This window comes from Amblyomma maculatum, unplaced genomic scaffold (assembly GCF_055883805.1).
Source record: "Amblyomma maculatum isolate TAMU_Amacu unplaced genomic scaffold, ASM5588380v1 scaffold_51, whole genome shotgun sequence".
NCBI classification, from domain to species: domain Eukaryota; kingdom Metazoa; phylum Arthropoda; class Arachnida; order Ixodida; family Ixodidae; genus Amblyomma; species Amblyomma maculatum.
Genome location: NW_028146776.1, coordinates 140,267 through 159,362, shown reverse-complemented (window position 1 = coordinate 159,362; position 19,096 = coordinate 140,267). Strand labels below are relative to the sequence as shown.

The following is a 19,096-nucleotide window of genomic DNA, read 5'->3' as shown; positions in this document are numbered from 1 at the left end:
TAGTGGATAAAATATTAGCTCTTATGGAGCAGGTGACCTCCCTCATCGTAGAAGCTCTTCGGCCTCGCAATGGATAATGCACTATCTCTGGTGGTGCAGTGGAATTGTCGAGGCTTTGCGAATAAGGCCTCTGAAGTGAACATCCGTCTTCGCGACAAAAAGCTAAAGGCGTGGGCCCTCCTACTTCAAGAGCATAACCCACTTCCTCGCCTTTCAGGATTCTGCGTTTACCATTCACCTTCCATTCCTGATCGCCGTTGTATAACCTCTTCCTTCAGCCCAAGTAAATCCGCAATTTATATTCACAGTTCAATTCCCCACACACCGATCGACCTTTCACGATGGCGTAACACACCTCAAGAGGTTGTAGCACTCCTAGTTAAGCCTGTACGCACGCCCCTTATTCTAGTTTCCTTTTATGGCCGTCTTGGTTCCGCAACTCCTAATCCTGGATGGGTTCGTTTTCTGCGTTCTACCTACGCGGGTATCCCTATTCTAGTCGGTAGAGACTTCAACGGCGCACACACCTCGTGGGGTTACCCATCGGATTCTTCCAGGGGTGCACACATCCAGGGCAGCTTTTCAGATAATTCTTTTCATCTTTTAAACCTCCCACATACATCTACCCGTCCACGAGGTGGGCCTTATTCACCTGATTTGACTTGGTGGTTAGGCCCTGGTAGCCCTCGTTGGGCAGTTCAACCAGATACCTGGGGTAGTGATCCCATTCCCATCTTTATCTCTCTCACTCCTTCGCGCATACGTAAAATACGCCATAGCGTACGAATAACATCGTGGGACTCTACGCGCATACAATCGCTTATCTGAATTCACCCCATCATCATGCATTGTCTACTCTCTCTGCTGTTCTTGCGTCCCACACGATCACCACTGTAAATGAAGACGAGCCAAACCCGGACATCCACCTCCTGAATCTTTGGACTCTGCGTCGCCTGGCGGATCATTATGCTGCTCGTTTCCCCGATGACCCATCGGCTATACCCGCTCTTCACTGGACTACCGCACGTGCGAGGCGGTATGAAAAGCGTCTAGGAAGGCAATGTTGGGCTGCATGTTGTGAGCGCCTGTCCTCCAAGCAGGTTAATCAACAACTTTGGCGAGTGTTTCACGCCATGGAGCGCTCTTGTTAAGTTTCTGATTACACAGAGAGCATTCGCCTAGCGATGAATGTGGATGAGGACACATTTGCAAAACAGGCGGCCAGACAGTTTTTTTCACACTGATTCCACCTCGACTTCTCCACCTTGCTTACCGGTTACCGAACCCCCCCGATGAGATTACTTCTGACCTAACCATGGCAGCTTTGCTGACCTCCATTGAACGCCTCAAATCTAACTCTGCTTCCGGGCACGACGGCATATCTAACTCTTTATTACGCAACTTGGAAGGGACTGCTTTGCATTCAATGACGTGTGGCAGTCTGGTGTCACGCCGGACGAGTGGAAGCATTCTATTGTTCCAATACCGAAGTCAGGTCATCCTACAGTGTCTCTCTCGGCCCTTCGTCCAACTCCCCTGACGCCAACAATCTCCAAGCTTTACGAAAATATTCTTCGCCACTCGCTTATCGTGGTGGTTGGAATCCCATGATTGTTATCCAGAATCCCAAATCGGCTTCCGCCGCAAATAGGAACGGAGGACGGCCTTGCTACTTTGGCTGCTGACGTACTTCACCACTTTCCACACAGTCTTCTTGTTAGAACCGTGATCGCTACAGATATAACGAAGACATATGATAACATCCTTCACTCAGCCATTCTTGCATCCCTAAAACTCTTGGTCTCCTTCACAGGTTTCTCCTCTCCATTCACGCCTTTCTAACAAATAGAACGTTCAGTGTGCGTGTCTATGGAAAGCCCTTCGGTCACTTCCCTTAAACAGAGGAATGCCCCAGGGCTCCGTTCTCGCCCCCACATTATTTAATTTGGTCTTCATTTCACTTGTTCGAGCCCTAGAGACCATCCCTTCTATACGCGTGCTTGCGTATGCCGATGATATAAACTTATGGTGCTGTCACCCAGATACGTCTGACCATCAGGCGCCCCTCCAGCATGCGCTGGATGTATTGACATATCGCCTCCCTCCCTTGGGTCTAACTCTTTCGCATACAAAATTCTGTTTTATTCGCATTGGAAATAAAGCTGGCTTACGGAAACCTCCCACTATAAATTTTATGATAGATAATACCCCGATTCCTCAGGCACAAACCGCTCCCATTCTTAGTCTTCTTCTTCATTCCTCTGGGACTGGCACAACGTGGCTGACAGCCATCCGTAAGTCCGCTCACGCTACTCTAGGTCTGATTAGTCGCTTAGCTAAGTGCTCTGGCGGCGCGCGTGCTCACACGGCCCGCTAGCTTGTTCGCTCTGTCCTCCAGCCGCGTATAATCTACCAGGCATAGTTTCAATGTCTCACCCGCAGACAGTGGGACTCCCTTGAAGCCATCAATCGTGAGGCTATGCGTGCAATAACATGTCTCCTCCGTCTAACACCCTTACTAGTACTTCAAGAGTACGCCCAGCTAAATATGATCAATGAACTCATTGATCAGCGGATGACAAACAGAGCCCGCAAACAGTCTTTACAACTTTATCGTTTATAGACACTACCTCCATGGTCGTACTGCCAGCTCACGGACAATCGTCCCACTGCTTCCCCGTCGGTATCATCCGCACATCTGCCTGAAGGGTGCATATTATATACCGATGCATCAAATACTGCAGAGCGAGGAGTTACTTCTGTGTATAGTACCTCTCATCGGCATCGGAACACTCACGTGACACGCACCGCGGATACGTGCACCCCTCTGTCACTGGAACTTCAAGCCATTTACAATGCCATTTATTCCCTTCCGCCAGTTCCTACATTCAATGCAGTTCATCTTTACAGACTCTCTCACTGCCCTTAAACAGCTTAAGGCCGTTAGACGCACATTCCAAATAACACAGTCCATTCATTTTCTCTGTTCAAAGTACCCATGTCCTGTGCGCATACACTGGATTCGCGGCCATGCTCGCGATCCACATAATATTCAAGCGGATGCTATGACGCACATAAACACATCAGGCGATCCACCACTATCCCCTCTTCCCCACGATCCGTTCCTGCCTCACGTTTCTGATTCTCAAGTTCTGCGCCAGCGAACACGCGCTTTCATTCCTCCGTGTTGGCACCCTCTCCCCCGTAATCTTACTCGGCAAGAGGAGGTATCAGTGCGCCGGATTCGGGCAGGGGGGGGCTCTGACCCCATCTGTATGACATCGGTCGCGTGATAAAGATCTGCCAGTGACTGATAGGTGCCCTCACTGAGATCTGTGATGTGCATCTCTTGTTGTGGACGTGTCCAGCAACGACTCCAATTAGACAACGGCTACTCATGAAGGTGGGCCTGCGGTGGAACCGCGATTGTGACTACGAGAAGTGGACAATGAACAATCGCTACACCGCCAACCTTTGCGAATACTTAATCGCAACTGGACTTCACTCCTTCTTTTAACTTTCTATCTCCTGCATCCCATTCCCCCTTTCTCAAGTTATGCCTTGTGGCAAACTTCTCGAAAAAAAAAACAGTGAGCATTTCATTTTATGTATGTCTAATCAGGGCAGAATTTCCCTGTGCATGGGACACACACACTAATTACGTGTCATTTATTCTCAAACGCCAAGAGGGCTTGCGGCTCCTTGCAGTGCGACAAAAGAGGGCGGTAAAAAGCAGCTATGTTATAATACAAAATATAAACGGAACAAACTTACTTTTCAAACTAAGTAAACTTTTTGCAAACTAGTTACGTGCGTGGATATTACATTACTTTTTATTTTCTTGCGGCTCAAGTATTTTCAGTTATTTATTATTTCGCCTCACACTTCGCAGGTGGCTTGCATCGTTCATCATTGAGTTCATGCCGGTGGCAATAGGCAGCTGCAAGCGTTTTCTTTCAAGTAACGCGACCAGTTAGTACATAGGCCTCGCCGGCGCTGCCTGGTGACGCGGCTATAGAGATTGAGGAGGTTTGTTCTCTTCCGCTCATCCCGTGGCTGAGAGCAAAGATGTGCGATATCAAGTCAGACGTTCGTCTCGCCGATGGCGCTGTAAACTGCGTCCCAGTGGCGGCGGTTCGCACAGATGAGAGCCGCGGCTGCAGCGAAGCGTCGTCGCCGCTGCTCTTTGGGGGCCATCATAGCTGCATCATGCTTACACTGTCAGATGTCCTCTCGCGGAGCATTTGTAGGAATAGTGTAAATGGACCGTTCCCAAGAAAAGCCGAAGTAAAGATAACTCATCGTGAACAAATCAAAACTGCGGTACGCACCACACGGGCGCATTTCTTTACTCTTAGCAACGACAAGCCACCTTCGTCATGTTTTAACAACACATCTTTAATGAAACGAAACTAAGGACTCTTTCACAAGGAAAGCCTTCCTATCATGAGATCTCGACTAGTCCAGAGGTTGATGGCATCACAAGGTCTTGACATGGCTCAGCGCTAATTGGTCGGCGGAATGCACAACGTCAAGACAGCAACCAAAGTCCGCAACCTCTCGAATAATAGGAAATTTGGTGGTGGAGTTTAGGGTAAGATGGTAGATAGATATTGACATCACTGAGCGCTGATTGGTCAGCAGGGCATGTGACGCCATAGGAACAGGCGACAAACCTGAGTTGAAAGCTGCCCTTGTAGGTCGAGGTGACGTCATCGCAAAAGTAGTGGCGACATCCAAACAGCATTACAAAGCAGTTCTGCTCAATAGAAAAAGGTGATCGAACAGGGTCTCGAACCGCTGCTCTTGGTACGCGATCTGACCATGTTACATTTCGAACACTTAGGAACGTTTGCTCAGTTCGATGAACCACAATTAAAACCAGCATATTACATTAGAACACGTATATTAGCACCGCTAATTAGTTCTACTCATTAACTCTCCTACGTTGCACTACTAATCAGCCCTACTACATATTGCTACTAATTAGCAGTTTTAAAGTAAAATAGCAATCTTCAATTATTTAAGATCATTGGAGACATTGCATATGTCTTACAGTAGTGCTTTCGCATTATCTGTTATGGATACTTAAACGTCCCTTAATTGGATCGTTCTCCTCTCCTTATTCGAAGAGCAAATATGTTTATAGTAAGGTGGTCATTCATTTAGGTGTTGGCAGGAGATAGCATTGTATTGCCATTTGGAACTAAATTCCTGCTCCATTCGTTGACAGTGGAAACAGCAGTAAGCAAAATTAAATTCTCAAAGCGCGCCGGAAACTATATCACGTGAAACTATATCACGCTGCAAGCGTGGTATAGTGTAGGGTCATGTAATTGCGCCCTTCAAGTTCCCGGCATTTCAAGTGCGTCTCATGCACATGCCCCTCAAGCCGTTATTTTAAGACTTAATCAGACTGACAACTTGCTGCTGCGAAAAACACACGAATTGCTTATCTGCGATCGCTATATTGAAATCACTGAATTCCACCACAAAATCACTTGCCAATTTATCCTCATTTAAGAAATCATTTAAAAATTATTTATTAATAACCCTAGTACCTACTGAGTGTTAACATTTCTTTTTTTCTTTCTGTTCTTCTTGCACTTGTATATATGCATAACTGTACGCATATTGCTCCTTTTCTAATCACCCTTATTACCAGTGTTTTTCTGTTCATTTCATTATCTTTTCTTTGATGTATTTTTATTTTATCTTAACAAAACAGATTATAGTGTTCTCCACAGTTATGCTTTAGAATAATACTCAGGAGAAATTGTGTAGAGAATATAATAATTATGTAAGCCTGGTTTACTTTCAATTCCGACGTTGTCATTTTGCAGTGGAAATAATGTTATATATACTATGTATTTTTTGACAGGAGGTCCCCCGGACAGGCTAACTTCGGGACTTCCTTCTGTGTTTCTTCAGTAATGTAACTTGTAAGCGCATTTCAGTAAAATTTCAATACATCTTCAAACCTTCAATATCCCGCATATTTTATGGTAAAATGGGTGTGCCATAACACCATCAGGTGACTGCCGCACGGTAGTACAGTGAATTGTGGAGAAAGCTGGCTTTCCTCTCACTGCAGTCGACATTGACGTTGTGCACATAGTTGCAGGGAAAGTGAAAGAAAACAATCGCAAGGTTCTGTTAACAAACAAAAAAAGCTAAATTCACCAACAAGGCGAAAAAGGCTCATTTTTCGAGCGGAGATATTACCTTCAGCTCCGCGAATCAATCAACTGCCTTCATTAACAATCACCGGAAACAGGAAAACAAGCGACGTTTTGCCCATACTTTCGGTCTCAAAACAAAACGAAAATGAAAATTCCTTTGGGTGAATAACTGCCGCAAAATGCTAGGGAAACCGATACCAGACATGTGTACTTCATTTCCAGGGCCACTGATCTTTCCATTTTTACTTATCTTGTTGCTATCATTTACCACCACATCATAGCTTACACTACCTCCTTATGTATTTCAATATTCGTCCATTTCCAAAACATGACGATCATCTTGTGGATTTTGTTTTACGATTATGAGTCGTCACTGTCGTATGTATATGCCTTTCAGAAACCTGGTTATCATGGACAGAGGCTAAAACATTTAACATCCACGAATGTCATGCTGATGGCCTTTATGGAATATCCGCGATTTTTGTATCAACTCCTTTAACATACAGTCGTAGTCGCGACCTATCAATTTCCATTGATAAATGATAATCACTTCCGCCAGTGTTTTACCGTTCATTTTTTTCGAACAGAAAAACTGAAATAGGATCATTCTATCGTTAACCTTATCATCATACCATGAATTCGGTCAGAAACTAGACAGCATCGGTAGTTAACCATATCCAAGGAAATAAACATATAATTATCTTTGGGGATATTAATATCTTAGATACGTCGACAGCTCTTGCACAGAATGCTACTTCTTGGCAACGGTGTGCAATCTTTAATATTCTATCCAACCAGGTGTGTTGCCTATGGCTCAAACATTCTCTTTGACAATATTTTATCAGACATCACAATATTTCAGTATTCGGGGGTCATTGATTTCCCCATTAGAACTGATCATCCTGTTTTTGTCATCCTGCGGGAAACACGTCAACAGATGCAGGAAACACGTCAATAATTTGACTGCGATAAATTTACTAGCGCTGTTTCACATGTCTGGATTTATGAACAGCTTGAGGGGCAAGCTGGTGCTGCATAGTACACAGAACTGCGGCGCAATATACACAAAGACCAGAATAGAAACAAAACACCGGCGCACACTACCAACTGTAATATGGAACTGAACACGCACTTCCTCTTTAACACTCAGCGACATCTTCCTCTTCTACTCCCAAGTACTCGCTGACCTCTCCTTTGCCAAGCAGATGTCTAGCCAACAAAAAAATGTTACAAGCACAATCATCCAGTCCATCATTCACAACGCAGATGTATGCACACTAAACAGAATCTCAACCTTACGAATGCAAAAAGGGTGCGGCATGGATTTCCACCTCATAGCGCACCATTAGAGCACCCTATTTGGCAGTGTCTCACCCTTAAGGGTGAGAAAAATGAGGAGACACTGGTTTGCACCTTATTTGGGCAGGAACACACTATAGTAAGGGGGCATTTACAAGGAGGATGCAAAGGACAGTGTAGGAAAGGTGCGAAAACAAATGGGTGCTGCAAGTATATATATATGCATTAGGATAGCATCTTTGTTAGCATGTATAACAATAACTAAGCAGAAGTGAATTGGCACAGTGAGGGGAACAAGTATTGAGCGTTTGAATAGGAAAATAATTCTCTCAGCTAAGTTCATTTTGTTTTTAAATGCATTGCAATTAGCATGCACATATCGCTCACATAGACATTTGCAGTGGCAAAATCCAATCAATAAATGTTTACACAGAGCATGATATAGTTTATTTCCAGACTCGAGATATCCAAGAAATCTGACTTAACACACAGGCATTGTTCCACAGCTTTTATAAAAAAAAGGATGATTCACCAAAGAAGTAAAAAATAGTCTATACCCACTTGAAACTTTTAACACGTAAGACGTCTTAGTCACGCTGGTGAGATGTTTTGTGGCGAGTTGTTTGGCATTTTAATATTATTTCTTCTGGTATTGTATTTGGTGCCAATTTGTGTTGTGGACATGAATGCCTTGCTTTATGTGGTGTTTGGGAGGCATAATCACTGACATCATGGTTTGAAGGCATACAACGTGCAGTAAAAATGTTATCGGTTCAAATTCCAAGTATGCCTTCAACATGAATAATTCATGCATGATTAAGGAAATGAAAACTCCTATGATACCACATAGAACAAGGTAAAAATGAGCATACAAAGTAAAACAAAAAAATTTAAACAAGAGATGGGGGAGACTAGGTCCATTTGTATATACTTTTCTATAAATGGACTTGTCCTCATCTGGAGCAGTGCAAGGGATAACAAGACATACAATTGTGCACAATAGCTGTACACAGGACAGTTCACTGTAGCAGCTCTACAATGTCATTGTTTTAGTTACACAGGCAAAATATTTCATATAAAGATTTAGAACAATGAACGGCGAGTGCTTATAACATTCCGACCCTTGTGTGTACGTATGTACAAAGGCTCTACTTCAAACTCTGCAAATGAAGTCAGGACACTGCACTTTTCAATTGAATTGACAACATATACATGAAAATGCTCATCAAAACACTGAGTTTCAAGCATTTTTACTATAACCAGGGGCACCTTGTTCGCATAGAGTAGTTGAGAGACAAGGTGAAAGTCTGGAAGGCTATGTTCAGGTACATTTTTGACCAGGCAACATTCTGTCCTAAATGTCCTCCCATCAATGGTTACAGATTGTACTGCAAATGTGTTTGTTGACTCAGTGTTGTTCTCTGTGATGAATTTTTAATACAGTCAGGAAGATGCTCATACAATGCACTTCTTGCCTGTATTACTGGAAATTGGTCTGTCACCTGCAGAAAGTAAACAACCTTGGAGAAACTGGTGCCTCATTGCAAGACTATGGGAATGATTTTTTTCGGTTCCGTATTTTCCGAGCAATATCTGTGAAGTACCGGTGCTTTGCCTCAATTCACATTGCCCATAGCAAGCTCAACGCTCCAAACTTTTGTATGTATGAAGGATAGTGCATGAGGTAGGGCAGCTTACATGGAAGCGATGCTGCGGGAAACAATTCTCTGAATTCATGACAAAAAAAATGTTTTTTTTTGCAAGTAGTCAATGTACGACGCTGGTATTTTATGGCTCATGATAATGTCAACAATTTCTCAGAGGAGCAGATAAACCTGCCATGCTGCATTGTCTGAAGGAACATTATCCCCAACAAAAAAGGTTAGTGTGCGAAACAGGCAAAATACTTGTGTTGCTGAGCTCTTCAAAGGCTCTTGAAGGTATTCCTTAGTAATTTGCTCTGGTTTGTTGCGGATATCATATGCATCATAAACCCATTCCGAAAAGGTTCTGTTTAAAGTACTGAGAGAGACAAACTGTTGTTCTAGTAACAAAAATAATATATGGCGCAGTGCAAATGGTATGACTCCTTCATGCATGAATATCCTTCATGAAGGTCATGCATAATATCCGGCGGAAAGTGTTGTGTCGGGTCAAAGCCAGGGCACAAAAGAGCGCATGGCTCCTTGATCCCATACAGTAAAAGAGTTGGCAGCCCTGCACTCAACATACTCATATGGTGTTTGTGCACTTCTGCTGCGCGAAGTACAAAAGCACTTTCCAATTAATTGTAGGTGATTTCAGTCTGCAAAGCCATGCAATTCCTACAATTTCTTCCTTGATTGAATGAGCATATGAAGCCACCCATTATGTGACTAGATAAATTGTCTCCTGTAGAAATAAGGACTGACCCTATCACCAAATTACAATTCACAGTTATGCAATGATTTGACAATATGCTGACATCTGTAATGAAAGGCTCAAGAATCATAGGAAGTTCATAGGTGGCAATGTGTTTATCTTTGACAAGGAGTGCCAAGTGAATACCAGAGAGTGATGACCGCAACTTTGCATCAAAATTTTTATATGTTCCCCTCTTGCTACCAAGGGGGTTAGGCACTTCAAACTCATCACTGTACAACTGCAGGCAAACTTTACTGGTGTCACCTTCAAAGTACTCATGGTTTTGAAATGCACTGCCATCAAGCACAAACCAGGTAAGCATCTGCGCTGGGGTAACTTCTGCACTCGTCTGAATGTTGGGAGTGTTCAAGAATGCATTTGAACACATCGCAGAGAGGAAAATATTCCATAGTATCATTTCCTTGCAGTACTATCATACGGGATCAAACAAGAGGAAAATGTGCCTTCCAATATGTAGTCCGTCCAGATCTTGTACGCAGCTGGTGAAGTTTTTGTTTGCATACCTCCTTTTGTATTGATGGCTGGCTCACCACCAAGTTGCAGTTGCTGATGATCTCCAATGATTTCCACAAAATCGATAATATTATTGGCTAATTCATGTACAGTGAACTCTGGTAGCCGCCTTCCTTCCACTTTAGCAGTAGCATTGCCAGTGCATATGCATAGTCATCTGACCTGTTCATAAGTTCATGCTGCTCATCCTGGGTGTCTAAAGGTTGCTTGTATCTGTTGGCACATCATATGCATTGATATTTCTTCTTGCAGTTCCCATTCTCATAAATTCACAGGGGTGCATTTCTTCTATGAGTGCAGAATGCTTCCGATATCATCATCATCATCATCATCAGCCTGACTATACCCACTGCAGGGCAAAGACCTCTCCCATATTTCTCCAGTTAACCCGGTTTTGTGCTAGCTGAATCCACTTGACCCCTGCGAACTTCTTAATCTCATCCGCCCACCTAACTTTCTGCCGCCCCCTTCTACGCTTTCCTTCCCTTGTAATCCAGTTTGTTACCCTCAGCGACCATCGGTTATCCTCTCTTCGCACTACATGTCCTGCCCATGTCCATTTCTTCTTAATTTCCACTAGAATGTCGGTAACTTGAGTTATTTCTCTGACCCACTGTGCACGCTTCCTATCTCTTAATGTTACCCCTACTATTTTTCGTTCCATAGCCCTCTGAGTTGTCCTCAACTTAATTAGAACTCTCTTGGTTAGCCTCCACGCTCCTTGGTTAGCTTCCGATATACATGCTTTTTAAACTAAAAAAAGTGACGAAAATTTTGCATGCAGCCACTCACAACACTCACCCAATTTGTTTCCTGGCCATGGGCAGTTCGTAGGTGCCTGAAGAGAGCACGTAGGGAGAAGTGGTGGGAGGCACATCGTGGGCAATGAAAGAACCGTACTCCCGGCATCTGAAGTAAAAAAAAAAACAAATTTTACAATAAAATATTTTCCTACATCGATTTCATAGTCTACCATTATTATGACTCATCAGTGTATAATACAATTCGCATCGTAGAAAAGATCAGCAACCTGCTAAGAATGTAATTCTTTTCAGTAATAAATAAATATTAGTATAACTAAAAAATGCTGTTCATCATGAGCTTCAGTCTATATTCAAGAATTGTACACAAATTCACCGTACCGAAAATTCACTGCATATTGGCATGTGTACAAGAGCAAATGTGATGCCAAGTTCTTCATTTTAGGCACTAAATCCTATGCCATTTGCTTACCTTTAAACTCACAAGCCAGCAATAAAACTTTAAACGATATTACAACAAAATGAAAATTTACTGCCCCCTTTGTAGAGTCATGAATGAATATATGTTTGGCTCGTGGCATTTAATACCCATGACTTGGGCTATGAAGGACGGATATATATTGACCATATGGGGTTCCTTAATGTGCACTCAAATCATATGGTAAGCAAGCTTCTTCATTTTACCTTCATTTAAAAGGTGCTATACAATTACTGGGATCAAAGATATGGCAACTGTCAAGCATCCTAACGACCAAGCTACTGTGATGAGTCCATAATATATTCCACCCAGCCATGAGTAGTGCGAAAAATGCTTTTTCTGTGAAGTTGCAGTTCACCTAGAATGGTGTGTTTAAATCTCCAGAAACCACTAAATTAGAGTAACATGAAGAATAGTATTGAGAAAGATGGGAGTTGTCAAGAATAGCAAATTTTGTTTTTATTGCATGCATTGGTATTCTGGTTCACAGCACCACAAAGAAATCCTCTGCAGTAATAAAAAAGTTCAAATCACAAATGAAAACTTCCAGATGCACAATAAGGTTATAAGTTGGTTACTCCTTACTTTATTTTAGCAGATGATTATCAGACCCACTGTGCCCTTCTTTGCCACTTCTTCAGCATGTCAAATCAATAGTCACCTGCATATTATTTCATATATAACTTTCAGGAAAAAAAGATATGTTGAAATAAAATCAATTATATTTCTTATTAGTAAGGCTTCATTTCAGGCATGTTTCATTTCAATAAATTAAATTGACCAATTTTGGTCAATAGCTTCGTCAAGCACTGGTTTTTCATTCTGAGCATATTGACACCTTTAAAACCTCCTTTCGCAATTTTTCATTCTTTTCAAATATTTTATTTATTTACTGATTACGCACTATAAACGTTCCTAATTAGCGTCTTCACGCAGTGGCTATTCATTCTGAGTACTTTGACACATTTGAACCCCTCTTATCAATTTCTCATTTTGATTATTTTTTGATCAATTACATTCTAATTTATTTTTAAATAGCCTTATAAAACATTTCCGTTTCATTATGAGCATATTGATATCTTTGAACCCCCTATTGCGATGTTTTTGTCTTTCTTTTTTTATATCATCAATAATGAACACAATGATTTCATGAACCCATCGCCCATCACATGCCAATCAAGCATCGATCTCCAGAACCACAAATTGCCACGATGTGATTTTTTAGTGCTGCAGCACTTCTACCAGCAGTCCTGCAAAAACCCGATTTTTGACAGGATCAAGTACGACATATATTACGCCTTCACTTTCATATAAACTAATTATAAAAATCTGGTGAACATTGATGCGATCAACGGAACGCTGGTTGTGTTCGACAAGGGGGGGGGGGGGGGCGATGTATTACCATACAGCCATTCTATTTTAACATACACCACCTACACCTGTGTAGCAAAACAACACTTACGATGGTATTTTTCTGCACTATAGTACAGCTGGTGTAGGTTAAAGGTGGCCATACGTGCAGGAGCAACGCTCAGGCGTTCGCAATTCTCCGCTGCACATTCTTCAGTGCTTTCGGAACTTTTAGTGCTGCAGCACACATGCAATGTGTGTGGTCTGGAAGCATGGCCGCCTGAATAACACAGCAAAATAACGCTGAAGAGTTGAGACAGCAAACACAATCCTGTCAAAACGCCCTTCTGCGGCACAATATTAACGGAGTTTGTATTTTTTTTATGCAGTACCCGAATATTTTCAACACTCGGTGCCGACTACTGCTACGCCGACGGCTATGCGAGTAAGTACGCGACACCGCAACGCAAAAACAGTACGTGTTAATAGCTTCATTACACTTACCTCTTTGTGTCCCTTCAAAGCGCTCACATCTTGTTACCTTGTCAAGTCTACTTCAAGATGAAGTGGCTGCTCTTCTTAACATGTGCTACTTAGAACGCCAACAAGAACCGAACGCAACGCACATTCGCACGCGAGGCGCTACCACACCTGTGTATTTCACGGTGAACTTTTCACCGACGATACGCGGGCGCGCGGCGCGCGGCTCTCTGCTATAGTGAGCATATTGCCAGGGGGCGCTCGGAGTGAAAAATGACGTTGACAGTTGACAGCCGTGTGGTGCGGACGCGTGTTCCATCGCTCCTCCAATAGAGGCTTTACAAAAGTTAGCGCCATCTAGTGAAAGAAACAGAAGCTGTGCGCGGCGGCCATGTTTTGCTCAGTCCGCCCGCGCCTCCCATCGAGTACGCTGTCAACGTGCGCCTTCGTAGAACCCGTGCATGCACCGAAAGGTGCATTGCAATACTCACAAGCGATTTTTTCATCTTTTAACATCACAGCAGTCGCTGTTAGCTCCAAGCTCTATTCGGAATGATGCCAGCATGTTGTTGCGTGCCCTTCTGCAGCCAGCGCACCGTTGTAGACGCGCACGGAATCAAGGTATACGCGTGTATGCGACTGTTCGTTTGCAGTCCTAATCGGCTTTACAAGGGTCACTTGCATCATGTAAAGCATAACTGCACGTCCCTCTGACTGGGAGCTAGCTCACAGAATGTGCTATCACCTAAAACAGCAAGGTTGTTTTGCGCGCTATGGAGCCTTGTGAACTTGAAGGATAAACTTATGCTGCGATGGAGGACACGGGAGAAGGAGCAATGCATGTATAACGAACGCTATTGTGCCAATACGTTCTTTGAAACATTTTGTACGTAGGTTGCATTTACCATTGTGTATTGGATTTAAGAGGACATGATGACCGAAACTACTTTTCACAGTGTTACAAAATGGTAGTGCTTGGTGCAGAGAGCAATACGGTTGTCTAGTGCGCCCTAGGTGCGTGTTTCACGCTGCAAAAGCAAGCGGCTGCCAAACCCGCGGCGTCTAGAAAAGCAGGAAAAGGTGACATCCCACTAGTGTGTTGTAACATGCTCACGTGCAGTCCGATTCGACCGGTCCACGTCCAGTGCGCGCAGCTCAGGCTTTATACCTGCCAGCACGGCCGATAAAATACCGAAGCGTGCGCTTCACTTTTGTGTGTTTTTTCGAGTCACCCGATGGTTCGCTAATTCACAGCTACCTGAAATTCACTGGAATTTTTAAATATGTCGATTTCTTGTTTATTCCCTTTGTCAGAAAGTAAACATTTGAAGCGTAATCTCATATGAAAGCGCTGACATTGGAAGCTTCGATGAACTCGGAGGAGGAGGAACTCGGCTGAAACGAAAAGAAATTTGAAAAGTCAACTCACATCACTGCGAAGTGTTTGTGCAACTGGCTGTGTTCATAAAATCAGATTTATATTATATCATATCGTTATAGAAAAATGAGGGGGTCACTTAAGCTCCGCCGTTAAAGGTATAACGCGATAGTGTCTCTCTCATACACACACACGCACGATGTTTACTTTCTTCACGTGTTATATTTTAGCTCTTTTATTTATTTATTTATTTTATTTAATGAATTACTGCAAGCCCTAACTGGGCCCTAGCAGGAGGGGCGAAAGGAATACAATGCAGTGAAATATAAATTCATCAAAAGTAACATACTACACACAAGTGTAGTATGTTATATGTTGTTATGTATGTTATATTTCTGTTACGTATGTTATGCTATATTTCTATCATTTCTTTATTTATTTTTATTTTATTTGATGTTTTATATTTTTATACACCAATACGCATGCGTCAGCAACAATCGGCTTTTGAACACATTCCTCAATTATTTCAATTAATCAATTACAGATTCTAAATTTTCTTCCTCAGCATCACCAAGCACTGGTTTTTCATTCTGACACCTTTAAACCCTTACTTTCCTATTTTTTCTTTTTTTCGTTTCTTTATTTCATCAGTTGATCAATTAATTACAAATATTTAGCTCGTCATCGCCTATCGCACACCAATCAATATTCAATCACTGGAAGCACAAATTACCATGGCACATTTTTTTTTTTTTTTTTACGCAGCCCCCGATTATTTCCGAGACTGATGCCAACTACTGCGTCGACGGCATGGGAAGGAAAGTGCTAAGCGCCAGTCCAACTTACGTCAAATTACGCGATCCTTTGATCATAAAATAAAATGCATCCTCGCTCATTTCACCAACCAAGAATCTTCCAGTGGGATGAGCGACGGTGATTGCGCAAACTATGCAAACTCGCGATGATCTCTCATAGGCGTTTAAGTAAACAGCAAAGGCGCACAGACAAAAAAAAATCCATATTACAGAGCACAAACTATGCAAACTCGCGATGATCTCTCATAGGCGTTTAAGTAAACAGCAAAGGCGCACAGACAAAAAAAAATCCATATTACAGAACTCTGGATACTGTATCTGAATAGGAATGACGCTGCGGATTGCCGAGGGGCCCATGCACGACTCGTAGAGCAATTTGTAACTGCGCTCGGCAGCGCGGCTGGTGGGCCCCGCCACGTCTCGGCTGTCAAAATACGCTTCTAGGCGTCGCTAACAGAAACCGCCAGAGACCGAAGAGAGGTACAAGCACAGCACACTAGGTTAAAGCGCGAACAGAACTGCGAGCGCTGACGGACGGACACGAAGCGAACGGATGGAGCGAACAAACTATGGCGGCCAGCGCGGGATCAGCGTGCCGCTCACGGTTGCCAGACGTACTTTTGTAAACCCTCTATTCCACGTGGCTACCGGAAACGGACGGACTGGCGACAGCGGGAGCTTCCGAAGCGTCAAATAGATGAGTTCTTTCTTTTATTACCTTATTTCTTTTTCAGCTAGTTAGGTTAGGTGCAGCCTAAAGAATAGATTTTAGCTCTTGGTCCTAGCGGCCTGGTTTTTCGTGCCGGCAGCTAGGTTTTCTTGGCGTTCATTGTTTAGCTATCTTGTTTAAATAGATATTTTTCTTTCTAGGCTATTGAAAGTCGCAGATTTGGTTTTTAACGCGTGTTTGCAAGTCGTTTCTTGTGCCTTCTTTTGGCAATTTGTATATTCTAAGAATTCGTAACAGTTATAGTTCAGTCGATGAGCGCTTAAGATGGTAAATCAAAAGAAGTTAAGGTGTACTCAGTGCGAGGCGCAGGTTAATCTCAAAGAAACGCGTTTTGATTCTGTAGGTGAAGCGGAAGGCAGCGACTTTTTGTGTCAATGTTGCGTACTGAATGCACGTCTAGATAGATTTGATCAAGAAAGGGGCAGTTTAGTGTCTCGTGTGGAGGATTTAGAACATGAAGTACGTTTGCTAAGAACAGAAAATCAGAAACTGCTTGGGCAGCTTACTCAGATTGAAAAGAAAGGGGCCGACTTTCTCCTTGGAATCAACAAGGACGAACATTCCAATGCGGGCCACGTGGCTGGGGCCAGCACTGGCATGGAAGGCATAAGCAAAGTAGGTCAGGCGGATCCGAACCGTCAGAGTTATTTAGAAGCAGATAAGACGCCGGAAAAAAAGGAAGAAGTAAGGAAGAATGAAAATCCCAGAGATAAGGACACAGATAACCGAAAGCAGGAGCCAACAGTTGGGAGAGGGAGAGAGAAGGCCCAGGTGCTTATCGCCGGAGATTCTAACATGAACGGGTGCAAGCGAGATATCTTGGAACGTGTAAGGGGTGATAAGAGAGTGTTGGTTGGAGCCTTCTCAGGGAGAACAATGAGGGATGTACTAAAAGAGAGTAAAAATAGGCTGTTGAAGGATTCCGCAGAGCGCAGTATGGTAATAGTAGCCGCGGGTCTAAACGATGTCCTAAATGGTGACGCTGCAGGAGTGGTGGAAAGTTTAGCTAAGGGAGTTGACGAGATCAGGGAGATAGCACAGCAGACGCAGATAGTTGTATGCACAGTACCAGAGGTGCTAGGATTGAACGGAAAGATGGAAAAGGACGTGGTGACAGTTAATCAGGACATAAGAAAGTTAAGCCTGGAGAAGCGGTTCGAAGTGGTTGTGGTAAACAGGGAGGTACATAAAGCAGGTTTTGGTAGGGCTTTTCAGCGAGATGGCATTCATTTTAACAGAAGGGTCGGAGCAGAGATCGGCTGGCGCTTGGCAGGCAGGGCTGTAGCTTTTTTAGGGGGTCCGCGAGGACTCCGTGCACAGAGGTAGTTAGAAGTGAAGCAGAAGAAAGTGTAATAATGGAGGCTGAGCCCCCAAAAATGGCAAAGAGTAGGTCGAGAAAGAAAAGTACAAAAAAGAAATTTAACACTAGGATCAGCTACATAAACATGCAAGGAGGTAGAAAAAGAGCGAAATGGCTACAGATAGAACAGCAGTTGAAGGATGACAAAATAGGTGTGTACGCTCTTTGCGAGACTCATCTCAGGGATCTAGAAGATCCGCCGTTTATAGAAGGCTACGTCTGGGAAGGGTGCAACAGAACGAGAACGGAAAGAAAGGGTGGAGGCGTAGGTATGTTGATACACCAAGGAACAAATTGGCAAATAATTAAATCATCTTGTAAAGAACATATCTGGGTTTCAGGAACCATTGTCGGCATAAGGATATGGCTAGGGGTAGTTTGTTTAGGAACAGACATCAATGCAGGCAAGAAAACAGGGATCTTGTTGAATGTCTCAGTGACGATATAAGCCAGTTTGGAAACGGGGCCAATATTATTCTGCTGGGGGACATGAACGCCCACATCGACGATCTGGATGGATAAACGAATTGTAAAGGGAAGCTAATGCTAGATTTCTGCGAGCGACACGATCTAGTTATAGTAAATAGAGAAACAAAATGTGAAGGCCAAATCACGTGGGAATTCCCCAACAGGCAGACGACCATTGACAATTGTCCAATGTCGCAGGAAATTTATAGCAAGGTCACAAAAATGGAAATAGACGAAGAAGGGGAGTGTAGTCTGGGAAGTGATCATAAACGTATTAGTCTGCAGATGGGGCCCTTGATGAAAAGAGAAATGGAACTTAGACAAAACGTAAACGCAAAATTAAACGACGATCAAATAGCGCAGGTAGCAGCAGACATAGAGGAAGCAATAGAGAAAAGCCCCATGGAAGACTGGGATTATGAACAGGTAGAACTACTCATAAGGAGTAAAATTAAGGAGGTTAAAGCAGCAAACCGCTGGAATGGAAAGAGGAAGCCACGGAGCTGGTGGAATAAGGAAATCAGGGAAGCTATTGAACAACGACGGGCTGCTTCACGGGAGCACCGAATGGCAAAGAGAGCACAGGCTTCTCAGGAGGAAATCGACCAAAAATGGGAATCATATCGACAAAAGAAACTTCAAGTGCAGGCCCTCGTCCAAAGTAAAATAAGACAGTCCACCGATCGCTGGATGGCTGATATACACGATGCCTCTAGAGGCGGAGCAAGAAAATTCTGGAACCATATAAGCTGGCTAGGGAAGAAGAATCAAAGAAAGCAAGATCGGATTCAAGATAACCAGGGAAATTGTTTAGAGGGGGACAACGCAGTGAACTACATTACATCAGTTATAGCCGAG

The 19,096-nt window shown here is 43.3% G+C and overlaps 1 pseudogene; it reads right to left on the bottom strand.

Moving 5' to 3' along the window:
* Positions 1-8,434: 8,434 nt before the first annotated feature.
* Positions 8,435-12,301, bottom strand: LOC146170765 (uncharacterized; annotated as a pseudogene).
* Between the last annotated feature and the right edge of the window lie 6,795 nt (positions 12,302-19,096).